The sequence below is a fragment of the Balaenoptera acutorostrata genome, chromosome 2 (assembly GCF_949987535.1).
Source record: "Balaenoptera acutorostrata chromosome 2, mBalAcu1.1, whole genome shotgun sequence".
In the NCBI taxonomy this organism is placed as follows: Eukaryota; Metazoa; Chordata; class Mammalia; order Artiodactyla; family Balaenopteridae; genus Balaenoptera; species Balaenoptera acutorostrata.
In genome coordinates, this window is record NC_080065.1 from 70,165,858 (window position 1) to 70,184,442 (window position 18,585).

The window sequence follows — 18,585 nt, forward strand, 5'->3', positions numbered from 1 at the left end:
AGAATAAGATTTATTTAAATTACTAAAACGTATGCCTTACAATAGAAATGCAACTTCTTTACCAGTGCCCATTAATTGGCATACCAATAAATTCCTGAAAAGAGACATTTTATGAGTCATATTCCTATGCAGAATGCTTTAATTTATATTAGAAACTTGCAGCAATAAATTAACATTAAAAATCTAATCATTTAGAAACCTTAAAATAATTTACTTAGTATCTATTGATTCAAAGCAGAAATGCAACTACAATATAGAGTATTTAGAAATCAACAACCATAGGAAAGTATATGGAATCTGGTCAAGGGAGTAACTCAGAGGAAAATTCATAGATTAATAACTGTATAGGACTAAATAAAAAAGCAGGAAAGAGTTGCACTGAAAAGGATCATAAAATAAAATGAAAAAGATGGTTAGATATGTTATGCTTTTCTAGAAAAATATAAATTACCAAAATTAATTGAAAGAAGATATGACTGAATCAAAAGAGATAGAAGCAATTCTTACCCCAAAATTGCCTACATGAAGGGTCTCGATCCATTCTAAAAACTATTACTGTGAGTCAAAATGCCATTCTAACAAGAGGATGGGAAAACAATGTATATATGTAGGTGCAATAGATGGTTTCCATCCACGATTAGTTCTAGCCAGAATGAGCAGACTGCTCTGACAGAGATGTGTCCCCAAATAATGCACAGCACCCCACCCATAAGAGAATCGTTTTGCTTTAAAAATTCAGCCACCCCTAAAATGTGCGAACCAGAAAGGCCCTTATACCTAGATGAGTTTGTCCAGTTGCTTTGCTCCACACGACAAGAGAGGTGAGTCCAAATGGACCATTAATGTGGTTTTGGGAACACGTCCTTGAATTGGCTTTCACTCCTTCCCTGTTTCTTCAGTTCCTCTGACCTTCATTCCATCTCCCTGAATCACTTTCCGAACAATCTCCCACACTGAAGGCTTTGTTGTAGACTCTGCTTTCTGCAGGACCTGAGTTAAAACATGAGAGAAAGACGGTGCCGTCCTGAAAGGAAAGATGAGATTGTGTTTTACCTGAGTCTAGCTTTTTCCGTGGGTGCTAGAAATGACTGCAGAGTACAAATTTAAGGACCTACATTTATACCATGTAGACTCGTACTGCTTTGGGTGGATAGAGTGGGTCACAAGATGGAAAGAGAATATTCTTCACTATTTCACTTTTGCTTTCACTCATTACTATTACATAGTGAGACGAATTTGAAAACCCCTTTACACATCCATAAATAAACTTTTCCTTATGAGAAAACACTCCCCTCCAATTTTTAAGAATAAATCATGCCTGATGTTGTTACTGCTCATGAGCTTTACTGGTCTTTAAATATATGTAAGTTTTTTGGAAAGCCTTAGGTTTAGAATAAAAGATTTGAAAAACAAATTTCAGGAAAGTCAGGGATACAATGGCAGAAGCTTTGCATGAAAACCCTTTGGCATTCTTTCAAAAATTTTGAAAATTTATCATTCAGCAAGAGAGTCTGTTTAACACCCTCTGTGCTTTCAGAGAAATTAACACTTCAGCGGACGCCAACGATGCTTTTTTTTTTTTTTTTTTTTCCTTTAAGTGATGGCCTTGCTCAAATTCAAGCTTTAGAGCAAATTTTCTAAATGCACATCCATAAAACATTTATGGACTATAATGAACACCTATCGTAGGAAATGTCTAAATTACCGGTTTGGGGAGGGGGAGGAAAAATTAAAAGCTAAGGGATGAAATAGACCAATGCCTGTGCTTGACATTATTGTTCACTGTTTTTTTCTCTCCTCAGATTAGAGCTTTCTTTACAGCAGGCCACGAATACCTATTTCTGTTTTATAATGTATGTGCTACTGCACCATGGGAAACCAAAAAGGAGTTTTTCCTGTTGACTGCTACCTGTCTGTCTTGCTGACACTGCTGGAAATGAACAGGGATACAGACCTGAGACAGGTTATCAATCCTGGGGAGAGTAATCTGCTCAGAATTTAGGGGCCCCGTTGCTCTGAGATTGGTCTGGATCTGTACAATTATAAGGTCAATCCCGAGAGAGAAGACCCAGAACCTGGGGAGGAAAAATAAGCACAAAGCTGGAGATAACTTCCAAGAGTCAGAAACAGTGGTCAGCGCTGACCTTGAATGATATTTTAGATAACTGCTTCATTCTTCCGTGCTTCACTGTGAAGAGACTTTGCAATTTTATGGCATAAGTTTTCAAGTCTCCATTTTGGCTATGGGGAAAAGTGTAAGAAATCTGATTAGATTTTACACTCAGATGTACCCTTTTTAGTAAATCTCCCTTGTGGGTCAAAGGAATTATATATGAACCCTAACTAATTGCTTAGAGGTTAGAGATATCTATTATTAATCACCAGTGAGTCCAGAAATACAACCTATTTTAGGATCCACACTCTATTCTAATTTTCCTTGGGGTGGAGGGAGGGCCCACCAATGGCACAAATTAAAATTTTTGTCCCATAGGGAAAACAGTGTCCAAGAACCAAATTGTTTTTCTTTGATCACCAAAAATAATCAGATCTCCAGCTGGTCAGGTTCCAATATGAATTTCCCTCCTAATACAAAAGCTACAGAGGGGAAGGTATTAAACATACCCTAGGATAGAGGTGACATTATCCTGCAGGGTAGCATATGCATGCCATATCTCTTCTAGATTGCCAGAGGGCACTTTTTAAGAAGGATCTGGTGGCACTTTTAAAATGCTTTACAATCTGTAATGTATGGGACTTCCTTTTCTTACTGTTTTATATTTACAGACTAAAAATCTAAACAGCCTGGCAGCTTTCTAGTTAATTTGATTATTTGGGACAGCCAGATTAAATAATTCAGTTCCCAGCTGGAATATGATTGACCTGAATGACCTGGTTTGGTGGTCTGCAGTTATCCAATTGACACACGTATTGCCAAATCTCCACTTCATGGCAGTTTTACAGCGTTTGGAACCACTGCTTTTAAGTATCAGTCCCATGAGACTTAAGCTGGCTCTTGCTGCTAATGAGTCTAGTTACACGTGTTGCCCGCTCACAACCTCCTTTACTACCCAAAAAAATCCAGTTATAGAAGTAGACAAAAGACAGTGGGAGAGTTAGAGAATCAGGGTTAGATGGCATTTCAAAGGGTTGAGCAAGGTCATGCCTTCATGGTGAAGGAGGAGCCTGATAATTTCCATTTTCTCCTCGGCCTCACTGGGGACTTGAGTTAAAGTAGCCAACAGATGCACGTGACATCAGCAGTGACTGAGAGCAAGCTCCTTGTAGGGTTCATTCCTCTTGGGTCGAGCGTTTCTCAGGAATCCTATGAGAGTTTTCACTTGCAGAGTTCTGGGAAACAGGGCTGCCCGAGAGCCCCACCCTCCTGGCATATTCTGGTTGGCAAGGCTGCCAACCTGAGTGGCCCTGAGCCCAAGCTGAGTGGCCAAAGCCACCCAGCCTGGCTACGGAGACAGGCAGAGTCTGCAGCTCAGCAAAGCCCTGGTTCCAGACATTTTTTGTCATAGATTTAATTTCTACTTTCAGAAATAGCCCTGAAGCAAGCAGTGAGCAGTACATAAGAGATCTTTTGTGTCTTTTTCCCCCTACTTCTATATTATCCACGTCTAATTAAGAGGAATTTTTTTCCCATGGGCTTACTTTCAAGTAGAACACTCAGTAGGAAAGTAAAGTTGTGATATAAAATTGTTCTGAAAACCAAATCGGAGGAATCAAGTCACAAGATGAGCTTTTACCTCAAGAATTTTCCTCATCACCACCCTTGGTACCGGAAACCACACAGGTACACACCACATGAAGAAGCATATTTATAAAGATTGAATTGTCACTCTAAGTTAAACATCAGAAATGAATGTGCATAGCAGCTGCATAACACAGGGAGATCAGCTCGGTGCTTTGTGTCCACCTAGAGGGGTGGGATAGGGAGGGTGGGAGGGAGACTCAAGAGGGAGGAGATATGGGGATGTATGTATACGTATAGCTGATTCACTTTGTTATACAGCAGAAACTAACACACCATTGTAAAGCAATTATACTCCAATAAAGATGTTAAAAAAATGTATGTGCAGTGCTAAGTGATTTTAATCTTATAACCAAGGTAAAAACCATCTAATATCTTTATCTAAAATATAACAGAAATAGGCATACATGTGTATAAGTGTAAGAAGAAAAGCAATATGTAAAATATTGAAACAAGATAAAAAAATTATCTTAAATTGCAGCCAAACTTGAATTACATATTAGAAACTTTCTAAATGGAATGTTTTATCGAGGAGAAAGAGTGGTTGTCGGAAGATTTTTTAGGTAAGGTTTTATTTTTATTTATTTAAAAAATTTCAGAACATCTTGTTTATGTAGAAGCAGAGGTAGGAACTAAATGATTTTTAGGAGCCCTTGTAAATCTATAATTCAATAGTCTCTGTCCTGATAGTCTGCCTGCCATGTGTAGCTGGGGCACTAAAACACAAAAGGGCATGCTAGTCTCTTACTACTCTTTATTACCTCTAAAGATATTCACTTTCTAAATATAAAGAAAGTCCTTCTTGGACCCATTCAAGGGCGTTCAATAGAAAGTACTTAAGTTCAAAGTGGTACCAAGATCGGCAGTTATGGCCACACTATAGTGGCACACTAGGGTATACAGATCCTGGGTTTCACTATAATTATCTTTTCTCTTTCTCCCCATTCTCCCTCCCTGATCCAGTCTGAAAGCAATTTTGCAACCCCATCATCCTTAGGATAGTCGTTATTGACAGGAATTTGGATTTCCAGTCTTGAAAGGATTCTTGAATTGTTAAACAAGGATAAGAAGAATGTTGTTTGGTGCAGGAGGGGAGGGGATTCTAAACACCTGAATGTGTCAGAAAGCCAGCAGTGTCTTTAAAATGCCCCTTGTGAAAGCCCCTGGGAGTGGGAATTGCCTAGTAATTATCACTCCAATGAAAGGCTTTGGGAAAGATGACCTAAGTAGTCCCAGACATAATTCTCTTTTGAACTGGTATATCTATCTCTTCCATCGGGTTCCAAATAGGCCTTGTCCCTGGTGTAAGATTGCCAGCTCTCTGTGGTATATCAATAACTACCTAATTTTTTGAATTCTTTTTACCCATCTCTGTGTTTTCCACAGACCTCTGGAATGTGGGTCAAGATGGCATCAATTTATATACTTGCAGAGACTCAGTAACTTCCTGAACTTCATTTTCATCTTACTCTTTCTCAATGATTTTGGCAAAAGACAAAGAAAATAAAAGTTCATGAAAACAGGGAAAACCTGGGCTTGAAGCGTACTGAGGACCGAGATACTGTGAACTAACGTTAGATACAGAACAGGACACTGTTATTTAATGTTCAATCTAGAATATGCCAGAATACTCCTCAAAATACAGAAACTCATTTTCATTGGACTGTTATTTTATCAAAATTAGACTAAATGAGACTGTCAGAAGCTCCTAGTAATTGCATTCTCCTACTAATTGCATATGCCATCTGTACTGTGATTCTTAGCAATGGGTTGTTATTATTAAGCATAGGGTAAGTTAAATGCCAGGAGTGTCCCCATAGTCTCTGGTTATTTTTTAAAAGATATGCTTTCCATTCTGACTGTCAAATAAATAGGAAAACAGAAATTATATAAGAACATAGCCAAAACCAAGCAAAAGTTACATTAACCTTCCTGAACTGTCATTGCTCTTCGTGTTTGAAACACTCGTATTCAAGTATATTCCATTTGCTATTTTATAATCAGATGGGCTCTCATAGGTGCAATTCCTAGGGGTGGGTACCATTGCTGATATGTGTAAGTATTCTCGGTGTGAACTGGGCCCGAACTACAACCCTATAAGCTTACATTCCCCTGGGGATAAGATGAGGTGATTGCTACCAACACTTGGAGTGTGTGTCACTGTCCTCTCCAAGTGACTCCCCTGGGCCAGCTTCAGGCAAAGATGTGAAGCGAGTAAAATGTGCTTTCGGTGCTCTAAGCCGTCTCATTTTTATTCTTCTGCATTCGTCAGCATTCACTCCCCTTAGCGTCTTAGCCTTGTCAGAATCTACTCTCAGAAAGAGAGCTCCTTGAAATCCTTTTAAGTCTTAGTGTGAAATTCTTTGTGTCACCTCTCCCAGGGCGACTTGTATGTTAGTTTCTAATGCTAACTATAGAATGAAATACTCTTCCCCTTCTGAGAAATTCTATGCATCATTGGGCAGGTTAGGAAGAGATTCTGGAGGGACACCAAAGAAAGGCTTCTCAGCACTGTGATACATACCTTGAGTTCACACACACACACACACAGAGTGTAAGAAAACATTAACAGGCATCATCTCTCCAGCATATGTTAGGAGGCATAGTAACAATCATTTGTATGTTTCTCACTAAATTCTGTACTGTTAGTGAGTAAAACTCAAGTGAGGGGTCAAGTGATTTTTGTCAAGGTTACACAACTATTCCATACAAGATCCAGAATAAAAAAAGCTCAGCCAACACCCAGTCTATTTTCTTTGTATGTTCTAATCTTTTTTTTGAATATTTGAATTTTATTTTATTTTTTTATACATCAAGCTCTTATTAGCTATCCATTTTATACATATTAGTGTATATATGTCAATCCCAATCGCCCAATTCATCCCACCACCACCACCACCCCCCCATGGCTTTCCCCCCTTGGTGTCCATACGTTTGTTCTCTACATCTGTGTCTCAATTTCTGCCCTGCAAACCGGTTCAACTGTACCATTTTTCTAGGTTCCACATATATGCATTCATATACAATATTTGTTTTTCTCTTTCTGACTTACATCACTCTGTATGACAGTCTCTAGATACATCCACGTCTCTACAAATGACCCAATTTCATTCCTTTTTATGGCTGAGTAATATTCCATTGTATATATGTACCACACCTTCTTTATCCATTCGTCTGTCGATTGGCATTTAGGTTGCTTCCATGACCTGGCTATTGTAAATAGCGCTGTAATGAACATTGGGGTGCATGTGTCTTTTTGAATTATGGTTTTCTCAGGGTATATGCCCAGTAGTGGGATTGCTGGGTCATATGGTAATTCTATTTTTAGTTTTTTAAGGAACCTCCATACTGTTCTCCATAGTGGCTGTATCAATTTCCATTCCCACCAACAGTGCAAGAGGGTTCCCTTTTCTCCACACCCTCTCCAGCATTTGTTGTTTGTAGATTTTCTGATGATGCCCATTCTAACTGGTGTGAGGTGATATCTCATTGTAGTTTTGATTTGCATTTCTCTAATAATTAGTGATGTTGAGCAGCTTTTCATGTGCCTCTTGGCCATTTGTATGTCCTCTTTAGAGAAATGTCTATTTAGGTCTTCTGCCCATTTGTGGATTGGGTTGTTTGTCTTTTTAATATTGAGCTGCATGAGCTGTTTATATATTTTGGAGATCAATCCTTTGTCTGTTGATTCGATTGCAAATATTTTCTCCCATTCTGAGGGTTGTCTTTTCGTCTTGTTTGTAGTTTCCTTTGCTGCGCAAAAGCTTTGAAGTTTAATTAGGTCCCATTTGTTTATTTTTGTTTTTATTTCCATTACTCTAGGAGGTGGATCAAAAAAGATCTTGCTGAGATTTATGTCAGAGTGTTCTTCCTCTGTTTTCCTCTAAGAGTTGTTTTTTTTAAATTTATTTTTATTTTTGGCTGTGTTGGTTCTTCGTTTCTGTGCGAGGGCCTTCTCCAGTTGTGGCGAGCGGGGGCCACTCTTCATCCTGTTGTGCGGGCCTCTCACTGTTGTGGCCTCTCTTTGCGGAGCACGGCTCTGGACACGCAGGCTCAGTAGTTGTGGCGCACGGGCTTAGTTGCTCCGCGGCATGTGGGATCTTCCCGGACCAGGGCTTGAACCCGTGTCCCCTGCATCAGCAGGCAGACTCTCAACCGCTGCGCCACCAGGGAAGCCCCCTCTCTAAGAGTTTTATAGTGTCCGGTCTTACATTTAGGTCTCTAATCCATTATGAGTTTGTTTTTGTATGTGGTGTTAGGGAGTGTTCTAATTTCATTGTTTTAAATGTAGCTGTCCAGTTTTCTCAGAACCACTTATTGAAGAGACTGTCTTTTCTCCATTGTATATCCTTGCCTCCTTTGTCATAGATTAGTTGACCATAGGTGTGTGGGCTTATCTCTGGGCTTTCTATCCTGTTCCATTGATCTGTATTTCTGTTTTTGTGCCAGTACCATATTGTCTTGATTACTGTAGATTTGTAGTATACTCTTAAGTCAGGGAGTCTGATTCCTCCAGCTCCGTTTTTTCCCCTCAAGAAAAAAACGGCTATTCGGGGTCTCTTGTGTCTCCATACAAATTTTAAGACTTTTTGTTCTAGTTCTGTAAAAAATGCCATTGGTAGTTTGATAGGGATTGCATTGAACTTTTAGATTGCTTTGGGTAGTATAGTCATTTTCACAATATTAATTCTTCCAATCCAAGAACATGGTATATCTCTCTATCTGTTGGTATCATCTTTAATTTCTTTCATCAGTGTCTTATAGTTTTCTGCATACAGGTCTTTTGTCTCCCTAGGTAGGTTTATTCCTAGGTATTTTATTCTTTTTGTTGCAGTGGTAAATAGGAGTCTTTCCTTAATTTCTCTTTCAGATTTTTCATCATTAGTGAATAGGAATGCAAGAGATTTCTGTGCATTAATTTTGTATCCTGCAACTTTACCAAATTCATTGATTAGCTCTAGTAGTTTTCTGGTGGCATCTTTAGGATTCTCTATGTATAGTTTCATGTCATCTGCAAACAGTGACAGTTTTACTTCTTCTTTTCCAGTTTGTGTTCCTTTTATTTCTTTTTCTTCTCTGCTTGCCATGGCTAGGACTTCCAACACTATGTTGAATAATAGTGGTGAGACTGGACATCTTTTTCTTGTTCCTGATCTCAGAGGAAATGCTTTCAGTTTTTCTCCATTGAGAATGATGTTTGCTGCAGGTTGGTCATATATGGCCTTTATTATGTTGAGGTAGGTTCCCTCTATGCCCACTTTCTGGAGAGTTTTTATCATAAATGGGTGTTGAATTTTGTCAAAAGCTTTTTCTGCATCTATTGAGATGATCATATGATTTTTCTTCTTCAATTTGTTAAGATGGTGTATCACATTGATTGATTTGCATGTATTGAAGAATCCTTGCATCCCTGGGATAAATCCCACTTGATCATGGTGTATGACCCTTTTAATGTGTTGTTGGATTCTGTTTGCTAGTATCTTGTTGAGGATTTTTGCATCTATATTCATTAGAGATATTGGTCTGTAATTTTCTTTTTTTGTGGTATCTTTGTCTGGTTTTGGTATCATGGTGATGGTGGCCTCATAGAATGAGTTTGGGAGTTCTCCTCCCTCTGCAATTTTTTGGAAGACTTTGAGGAGGATGGGTGTTAGCTCTTCTCTAAATGTTTGACAGAATTCACCTGTGAAGACATCTGGTCCTGGACTTTTGTTTGTTGGAAGATTTTTAATCACAGTTTCAATTTCATTACTGTTATTGGTCTGTTCATATTTTCTGTTTCTTCCTGGTTCAGTCTTGGAAGGTTATACCTTTCTAAGAATTTGTCCATTTCTTCCAGGTTGTCCATTTTATTGGCATGGAGTTGCTTGTAGTAGTCTCTTAGGATGCTTTGTATTTCTGCGGTGTCTATTGTAACTATTCCTTTTTCATTTCTGATTTTATTGATTTGAGTCCTCTCCCTCTTTTTCTTGATAAGTCTGGCTAATGGTTTATCAATTTTGTTTATCTTCTCAAAGAACCAGCTTTTAGTTTTATTGATCATTGCAATTGTTTTCTTTCTTTCTATTTCATTTTTTTCTGCTCTGATCTTTATGATTTCTTTCCTTCTACTAACTTTGGGTTTTGTTTGTTCTTCTTTCTCTAGTTCCTTTAGATGTAAAGTTAGATTGTTAATTTGAGATGTTTGTTGTTTCTTGAGGTAGGATTGTATTGCTCTAAACTTCCCTCTTAGAACTGCTTTTGCTGCATCCCGTAGGTTTTGGATCATCATGTTTTCATTGTCATTTGTCTGTATGTATTTTCTGATTTCCTTTTTGATTTCTTCAGTGATCTCTTGGTTATTTAGTAACATATTGTTTAGCCTCCATGTGTTTGTGTTTTTTACGTTTTTTTCCCTGTGACTGATTTCTAATCTCATAGCATTGTGGTCAGAAAATATGCTTGATATGATTTCAATTTTCTTAAATTTACTGAGGCTTGATTTGTGACCCCCTGGAGAATGTTCCGTGTGCACTTGAGAAGAAAGTTTAATCTGCTGGTTTTGGATGGAATGTCCTATAAATATCAATTAAATCTATCTGGTGTATTGTGTCACTTAAAGCTTCTGTTTCCTTATTAATTTTCATTTTGGATGATCTGTCCATTGGTGTAAGTGAGGTGTTAAAATCCCCCACTATTATTGTGTTACTGTCGATTTCCTCTTTTATAGCTGTTAGCGGTTGCCTTATGTATTGAGGTGCTCCTATGTTGGGTGCATATATATTTATAATTGTTATATCTTCTACTTGGATTGATCCCTTGATCATTATGTAGTGTCCTTCCTTGTCTCTTGTAACATTCTTTATTTTAAAGTCTATTTTATCTGACATGAGTATTGCTACTCCAGCTTTCTTTTAATTTCCATTTGCATGGAATATCTTTTTCCATCCCCTCACTTTCAGTCTGTATGTGTCCCTAGGTCTGAAGTGGGTCTCTTGTATACAGCATATATATGGGTCTGGTTTTGGTATCCATTCAGCCAGTCTATGTCTTTTGGTTCGAGCATTTAATCCATTTACATTTTAGGTAATTGTCAATATGTATGTTCATATTACCATTTTTAATTGTTCTGGGTTTGTTTTTGTAGGTATTTTCCTTCTCTTGTGTTTCCTGCTTAGAGAAGTTCCTTTAGCATTTGTTGTAAAGCTGGTTTGGTGGTGCTGAACTCTCTTAGCTTTTGCTTGTCTGTAACAGTTTTAATTTCTCCCTCGAATCTGAATGAGATCCTTGCTGGGTAGAGTAATCTTGGTTGTAGGTTTTTCCTTTTCATCCCTTTAAATATGCCCTGCCACTCCCTTCTGGCTTGCAGAGTGTCTGCTGAAAGATCAGCTGTTAACCTTATGGGGATGCCCTTGTATGTTATTTGTTGCTTTTCCCTTGCTGCTTTCAATATTTTTTCTTTGTATTTAATTTTTGATGGTTTGAATAATGTGTCTTGGCGTGTTTTTCCTTGGATTTATCCTGTATAGGACTCTCTGCATTTCCTGGACTTGATTGACTATTTCCTTTCCCATATTAGGGAAGTTTTCAACTATAATCTCTTCAAATATTTTCTCATTCCCTTTTTTTTCTCTTCTTCTTCTGGGACTCCTGTAATTCAAATGTTTGTGTGTTTAATGTTGTCCCAGAGGTCTCTGAGACTGTTCTCAATTCTTTTCTTTTTTTTTTTTCTTTATTCTGCTCTGCAGTAGTTATTTCCTCTATCTTATCTTCCAGGTCACTTATCCATTCTTATTCTTCTGCCTAAGTTATTCTGCTGTTGATTCCTTCTAGAGAATTTTAAATTTCATTTATTGTGTTGTTCATCATTGGTTTTTTGCTCTTTAGTTCTTCTAGGTCCTTGTTAAACGTTTCTTGTATTTTTCTCCGTTCTATTTCCAAGATTTGGATATCTTTACTATCATAACTCTGAATTCTTTTTCAGGTAGACTGCCTATTTCCTGTTCATTTGTTTGGTCTGGTGGGTTTTTACTTTGTTCCTTCATCTGGGGAGTATTTCTCTGTCTTCTCATTTTGCTTAGCTTACTGTGTTTGGGGTCTCCTTTTCACAGCTACAAGTTCGTAGTTCCCGTTGTTTTTGGTGTTTCCCCCAGTGGGTAAGGTTGTTTCAGTGGGTTGTGTAGGCTTCCTGGCAGAGTGGACTGGTGCCTGTGTTCTGGTGGATGAGGCTGGATCTTGTCTTTCTGGTCGGCAGGATTGCGTCCGGTGGTGTGTTTTCTGGTGTCTGTGAACTTAGTATGATTTTAGGCAGCCTCTCTGCTAATGGGTGGGGTTGTGTTCCTGTCTTGCTAGTTGTTTGGCATGGGGTGTCCAGCACTGGAGCTTGCTGGTCGTTGAGTGGAGCTGGGTCTTAGCATGGAGATTGAAATAGCTAGGAGAGTTCTCGCTGATTGATATTATGTGGGGCTGGGAGGTCTCTGGTGGTCCAGTGTCCTGAACTCAGTTCTCCTACCTCAGAGGCTCAGGCCTGACACCAGGCCGGAGCACCAAGACCCTGTCAGCCATACAGCTCAGAAGAAAAGGGAGAAAAAAAAAAGAAAGACAGAAAAATAAAATAAAATAAAATAAAAAAGTTATTAAAATAAAGAATAAATCATTAAAATAAAAAAAGTAATTAAAAAAAAGAAGAGAGCAACCAAACCAATAAAGAAATCCACTAATGATAACAAGTACTAAAAACTATACTAAGATAAATATAAAAATCAGAAACTAATCAGTTGCATACAGCAAACCCCAAGTCTATAGTTGCTCCTAAAGTCCACTGCCTTAATTTTGGGATGATTTGCTGTCTATTCAGGTATTCCACAGATGCAGGGTACATCAAGTTGATTGTGGAGATTTAATCCGCTGATACTGAGACTGCTGGGAGAGATTTCCCTTTCTCTTCTTTGTTTGCACAGCTCCTGGGGTTCAGCTTTGAATTTGGCCCCGCCTCTGCATGTGGGTCGCCTGAAGACATCTGTTCCCCGCACAGACAGGACAGTGTTAAAGGAGCAGCTGATTAGGGGGCTCTGGCTCACTCAGGCTGGGGAGAGGGAGGGGTACGGATGCAGGGCGAGCCTGCGGCAGCAGAGGCCGGCGTGACATTGCAACAGCTTTAGGTGTGCCGTGTGTTCTCCTGGGGAAGTTGTCCCTGGATCATGGGACCCTGGCAGTGGCGGGCTGCACAGGCTCCCAGGAGGGGTGGTGTGGATAGTGACCTGTGCTCGCACACAGGCTTCTTGGTGGTGGCAGCAGCAGCCTTAGCGTTTCATGCCCGTCTCTGGGGTCTGCGCTGATAGCCGCGGCTCACGCCCGTCTCTGGAGCTCGTTTAGGTGGTCTTCTGAATCCCCTCTCCTCCTGCACCCCGAAACAATGGTCTCTTGCCTCTTTGGCAAGTCCAGACTTTTTCTTGGTCTCCCTCCCGGGTAGCTGTGGCGCACTAGCCCCCTTCAGACTGTGTTCACGCTGCCAACCCCAGTCCTCTCCCTGGGATCTGACCTATGAAGCCGGAGCCTCAGTTCCCAGCCCCCGCCCGCCCCGGCGGGTGAGCAGACAAGCCTCTTGGGCTGGTGAGTGCTGCTCGGCGCAGAGCCTCTGTGCGGGAATCTCTCCGCTTTGCCCTCCGCACCCCTGTGGCTGCGCTCTCCTCCGTGGCTCCGAAGCTTCCCCCCTCCGCCACCTGCAGTCTCTGCCCTTGAAGGGGCTTCCTAGTGCGTGGAAACCTTTCCGCCTTCACAGCTCCCTCCCACTGGTGCAGGTCCCGTCCCTATTCTTTTGTCTCTGTTGTTTCTTTTTTCTTTTGCCCTACCCAGGTACATGGGGAGTTTCTTGACTTTTGGGAGGTCTGAGGTCTTCTGCCAGCGTTCAGTAGGTGTTCTGTAGGAGTTGTTTCACATGTAGATGTATTTCTGATGTATTTGTGGGGAGGAAGGTGATCTCCACGTCTTACTCCTCTGCCATCTTGAAGGTCCTCCCAGGCTGATTTTAATGTCTGAAGTCTTCATTCATTTTTTTTTTTTCCATTTCTCAAGAGACACTTCATTTATCATCTTTGTGTCATTCTTGCTTTGGTTAATGGATGGTGTTACTCCTTGATTGCTGACTGATCTTTCATAACTTCTGTGCTGTGAGGCATGAAACATTTCACATCACAAAACATGGCATTCTCACTATGGAGTAACTAAATCTTTATTTCCTTGGAAGTGTTCAGCAGGGTCTGGGTTGTTTTGTTTTGTTTTTTCCAACTTTTCCCCATTTGTTGATTTTGTTATTACTGTCAACATCTTTTCTTGAAAATCACACGTAAAACTAATTCAGTGTTTTTCATCAATGCTACTGCCTTCTCTATTCCTGATGGAATGAGTGTCCTATTGTTAGATGGACTTATAGGTACTCAGAACAGATAAGAAGCCCTTGATATTGAAACTTCTCAATGTTTGACATTCGTTCTGCATTTACTGCTCTTTAATTACCTATGTCCATCCTAACAAGGACAGGCCATAAACATAAGTTCATACTTTAATTATTGCTGTATTAAGCAAAGAGTATTTTAAAATAATAGATGACTTCCATTAGCAATGCAGGTCATGCAGTTTGAAAACTGTTTTCATTTATGTAGCAAGTATTGATAGCCTCCGATATTACACATGCCAGGCACTGTTTTAGAGCTAAGGAAACACTGATGAGTAAAAGATGCAGCCCTGCTCTCCTACGGACTAGTTGGGGAAATAGGTATTAGCCAAATGAGAATGTAAAAGAATGTATGATTACAAATGAAGATATGTGCTCGGAAGGAAGGGAAGGAAGGGAAGCAAGGGAAGGAAAAGAAGGAAGGGAGGGGAGGGAGAGAGGAAGGGAGAGAGGAAGGGAAGGATGGAGGAACTTTCTATGTAACAAAGGAACCTGGCCTAGAATGAGAATGTGAGGAGGTAAGGGAAAGCGTCCAGCGTTCATATGAGGCAGTGGGATGAAGAAGAGCTTTATAGACAGAATGGTAAGATCAAAGGCCTGACATTTGCAAAGAAAGTGGAGAATTTAGAAATTGAGAGAAGACAGTTTGGCCGGAGCTCATAGACTGAGTGAGAGAGTGATGATTAATGAGACTAGGGAGGTAAGCAAGGGGCAGGCCCAGTGGACACTGAAGCAGTGCTATGGATGTAGTTGTTTAGTTTAACAGCGATGGGAAGCTACTGCAGGGTTTTAAGCTTGGGGGTAATGTGATTGATTGGCTTTGCATTTTGAAAAGATTCCTTTTTGCTCCTGGCAGACTTTGAGCTTGGTGAAAGGGAACTCAATTATCAATTTTGTTCTCTAGTGTCCAATTATTGTTAAGATTTGATGGGAGAGAAAAATGAAGAAAATGTTCTATAATGCTATCAGGGAATTTATCTCTGCTCTTTCTTTCTCCCCTCCCTCCTTCCCTCCCTTCTTTCCTCCCCTCTTTCTCTCTTTCTTTTCCTTTCTTCCTTCCTTCCTTCTTTCCTCCCTCCCTCCCTCCCTCCGTCTCCTTTTCTTTCTTTCTTCCTTTCCTCCTTCCTTCCTTTCTTCCTTCCTTTCTCTCTTTCTTTCTTTCTTCCTTTTTCTTTAATTATTACTATCAAAGCTGGCTTATTCAAATAGAAAAAAATCTACTTAGAAAAGGCATCACTAAGCTTCACTTATAAAGATGTATAGAAAATTTGAATTCCCATACAGAATGTGAAGAAAGACTGATTAAATAATAATCAGTGGCCAAATACAGATTTATAAGCTAGGAGCAAATTTCTTTCTCATGTGAATATAATGTTGTACAGGGAGATGTGATATACTTCCTTATTTACAAAAGTATTTTAATCATCTTTGGAATGTTCTTCTAAGAAATGTGGCTGTTTTATAGAAATATGAAATCTCTTTACCCAGAGAGAAGTACACTGAAACACACGGGACAGATGTTTATAAGATTTCTCTTAGTGTGAAAAGAGGCTCATATTTGATTGACTGATTCATTCACTTATTAAACACATTTTTATGGATGTCAACCCTGTGTCAAGTACTGGTTCTAGAGACATAGTAGAGAACTAGAGATAGTTTCTGTTCTTATGAGGCTTATATTTTGGGTAGGGTAGATATTAAATAGTCAAGTGAATATATAGTATGTTAGATGGTATAAACAAAGGGGGATAGGATTTCATGACTGTGATTGAAGGGTGTTTGTATATGTATATACATTACCAGTAAGGTTTTCTCTCAGTAAGCACATACATACACATACACATATGTATATGTACATATACTTATATATGTACATATGTATATCGAGAGAAAAATCTCACTGATGAGGTGGCACTCGAGCAGGTCAAAATGCTGACACCCTAAATCAAAGAAAATCAGAGAAAGCACTTTCAAAATTTTCTCTCCACCAATTGGTGAAAGACACACAGAGTCGCCTTGTTATTTTTTTTTAAACATCATGCTGAAATGGTTTTTTGGTGTTTGATATTGAGAGATTACACCACTGCAACCTCACCTCCAACTGCCACCCGCTCTTCTGCTTTATTCTTAATTCCTTATGGCTGATCTACTTCTGGCTCTGTCTGGAGTGCCTGCTATTTGATGATTATGGATGCTATGAGTAGCATGTTTGGGAAAAGATCCACTTCATTTGCTACACAGTTTAATTATAAAAGAAGCTTTTAAACTAATGTTTTCTTGCTAATTTCTTTCTCAAACTTGGTCTCTCTCTTTTGTTTAGCAGATGTGTTTTCATTACACACCCATTTGGCAATTTCAAAACAAGTTCTCAACAGACCCCATTTTCTAAACAAATCTGCACAAATATGCAAACTATGAACTTAACATTCAGCTTTACAGCTGCAAAATAATTGAAGGATAAATAGTTTTGTTATGAATTACTATCATGAGATGGAAGATTAAAATTCACTTTCAGGGCAGTATCATCACACACTATTACTTGTCTTGATATCTGGAAACAAAATTATATCATATTTATTTGTAATAGCAGTGATTTCAAAGTATTTAAGAATCTATTTCTTCAATAGTATGAAAATATGTCAAGTCTAAGCACATTTTAAAAATCACTTTCATGTAAACACTTTAAAGTTGTAAGTCTGTCATTGGCTATAATACCTCATAAAATTTTTTTAAATGGATCAAATTTCTGAAAGCACACATATGGGGTTGTATTACAAGCTGTATCTGCTATGTTAATAAATGAACTCAGTGATAAAAGCAATGTGACTGAAATACTAATCTGTATTTTCCATGTACAGTATCAGAATAAGGAAGCAAAATTACAAAAAAGAATGTGGCAAAACACATACACAACTGGCATTCAAGTCTTCTGGTTGGGTACAAGCAAGTACTCAAGAAACTGACATCACAGGGGCCCCAATTTGCCTTGCAGACCCTTAAGATTCACAAACACAAGCAAATAAATTTCCCACCTCAGGCTTGCCTAAGTTTCAATAATGTTTGGTATACTAGGCAATATATTAAGGAAAATCGAAGTTGACATCTCACCATGGTGGTGATATTTATTTATCACCTGAAATTTTATTCTTTTATTTTAGAAAGAGCATATGGAAGTTTTACAATATTTATTAATTTATTTTTTGGACCAGCATAGAATTATCTGAGGGGCAATTAAAGAACCTACATGAACTTATTGGTACGATTTAAATACTTTTTTTTCTTTTGTGGAATTCTGAATAGCATGATACAGAAAGTTTGATTCAAAAACAGTTGTTATACCACCAAAGTGATCACTGTATTTTTTTCCCAGAATAACATGCAGGATTTAAAAAAAAAGCAGTTAAACATGATCTGACTTAGAGTCATGACTAAAAGTAAATTTCCTCAAGGATTTATGAAAGATAAATTATGAAAGATAATTCACACATACAAAGATAATTCACACATACAAATTTTTTCCCCTGTCCTTCTATAACCTAGAAGTGAAAGGTAAGGTTACATTACAAATATTACTGTTACCCAGAGACTAAGGAAGTGTGAGGAAAGTACCAAATTTAGTTTCTGAGTTATATTTAAAATTACATAGGTGTTTGACTCTTGAAAAGTCACTTTCTCTCCTCATTAATAGGGCCCATAATAATGTTATAACTTGCCCTTAAATGTCTGTTAAATAGCAATTAATGATTAATTACTAGGTTTTCCAAAATTTTTAATGGTTCGCTATAGGAGATAGCAAACACTAACTTAGCCCCTGGTCATGTTTTCTTTTCATATTAAATTACATTAAGATTTAATTCTATCTCAGCTGAAATGAACCATGCACTTGAGTGTGATGTCTTGCTCAGAGGGAAAAAAAAGTCTCAAAACATAAAACACCTACCATATACAATTCAATTAAATGTGATTGAGAAAAATCTAAAGTGATATCAATTCAGGACCCTCTAGTGAGTTAACCTTTTTCAGTTTGATCAGGGACCTTTAAGTTCTTTTAGGTGGATAAGAATGCCATCCTACCAAATTCTCTGTGTGTATGCATTAAACCTTAACCAACATTCATTAGCAATAGGCACATACATACATGCCATCTCTTCTTTAAGCTCTATGTTCTTTTAGGGGCTCAATTTATGTAAATAATCAATCATCGATTTGTATAAATTATCACACACAGCAGGCCAAGAGCAGACCCAAGAAGACAGCTGGATACTCACACTACTTCTGCATTCCTGTTGCCATATGTTGCTTTGGTTGTAGTATATAAAAGGACTCTGCCTTCACACAGATATGTCATTGGAAAAAGGAGGAGCATTTCAATAGCCTTTCCTATTGTGAATATTAT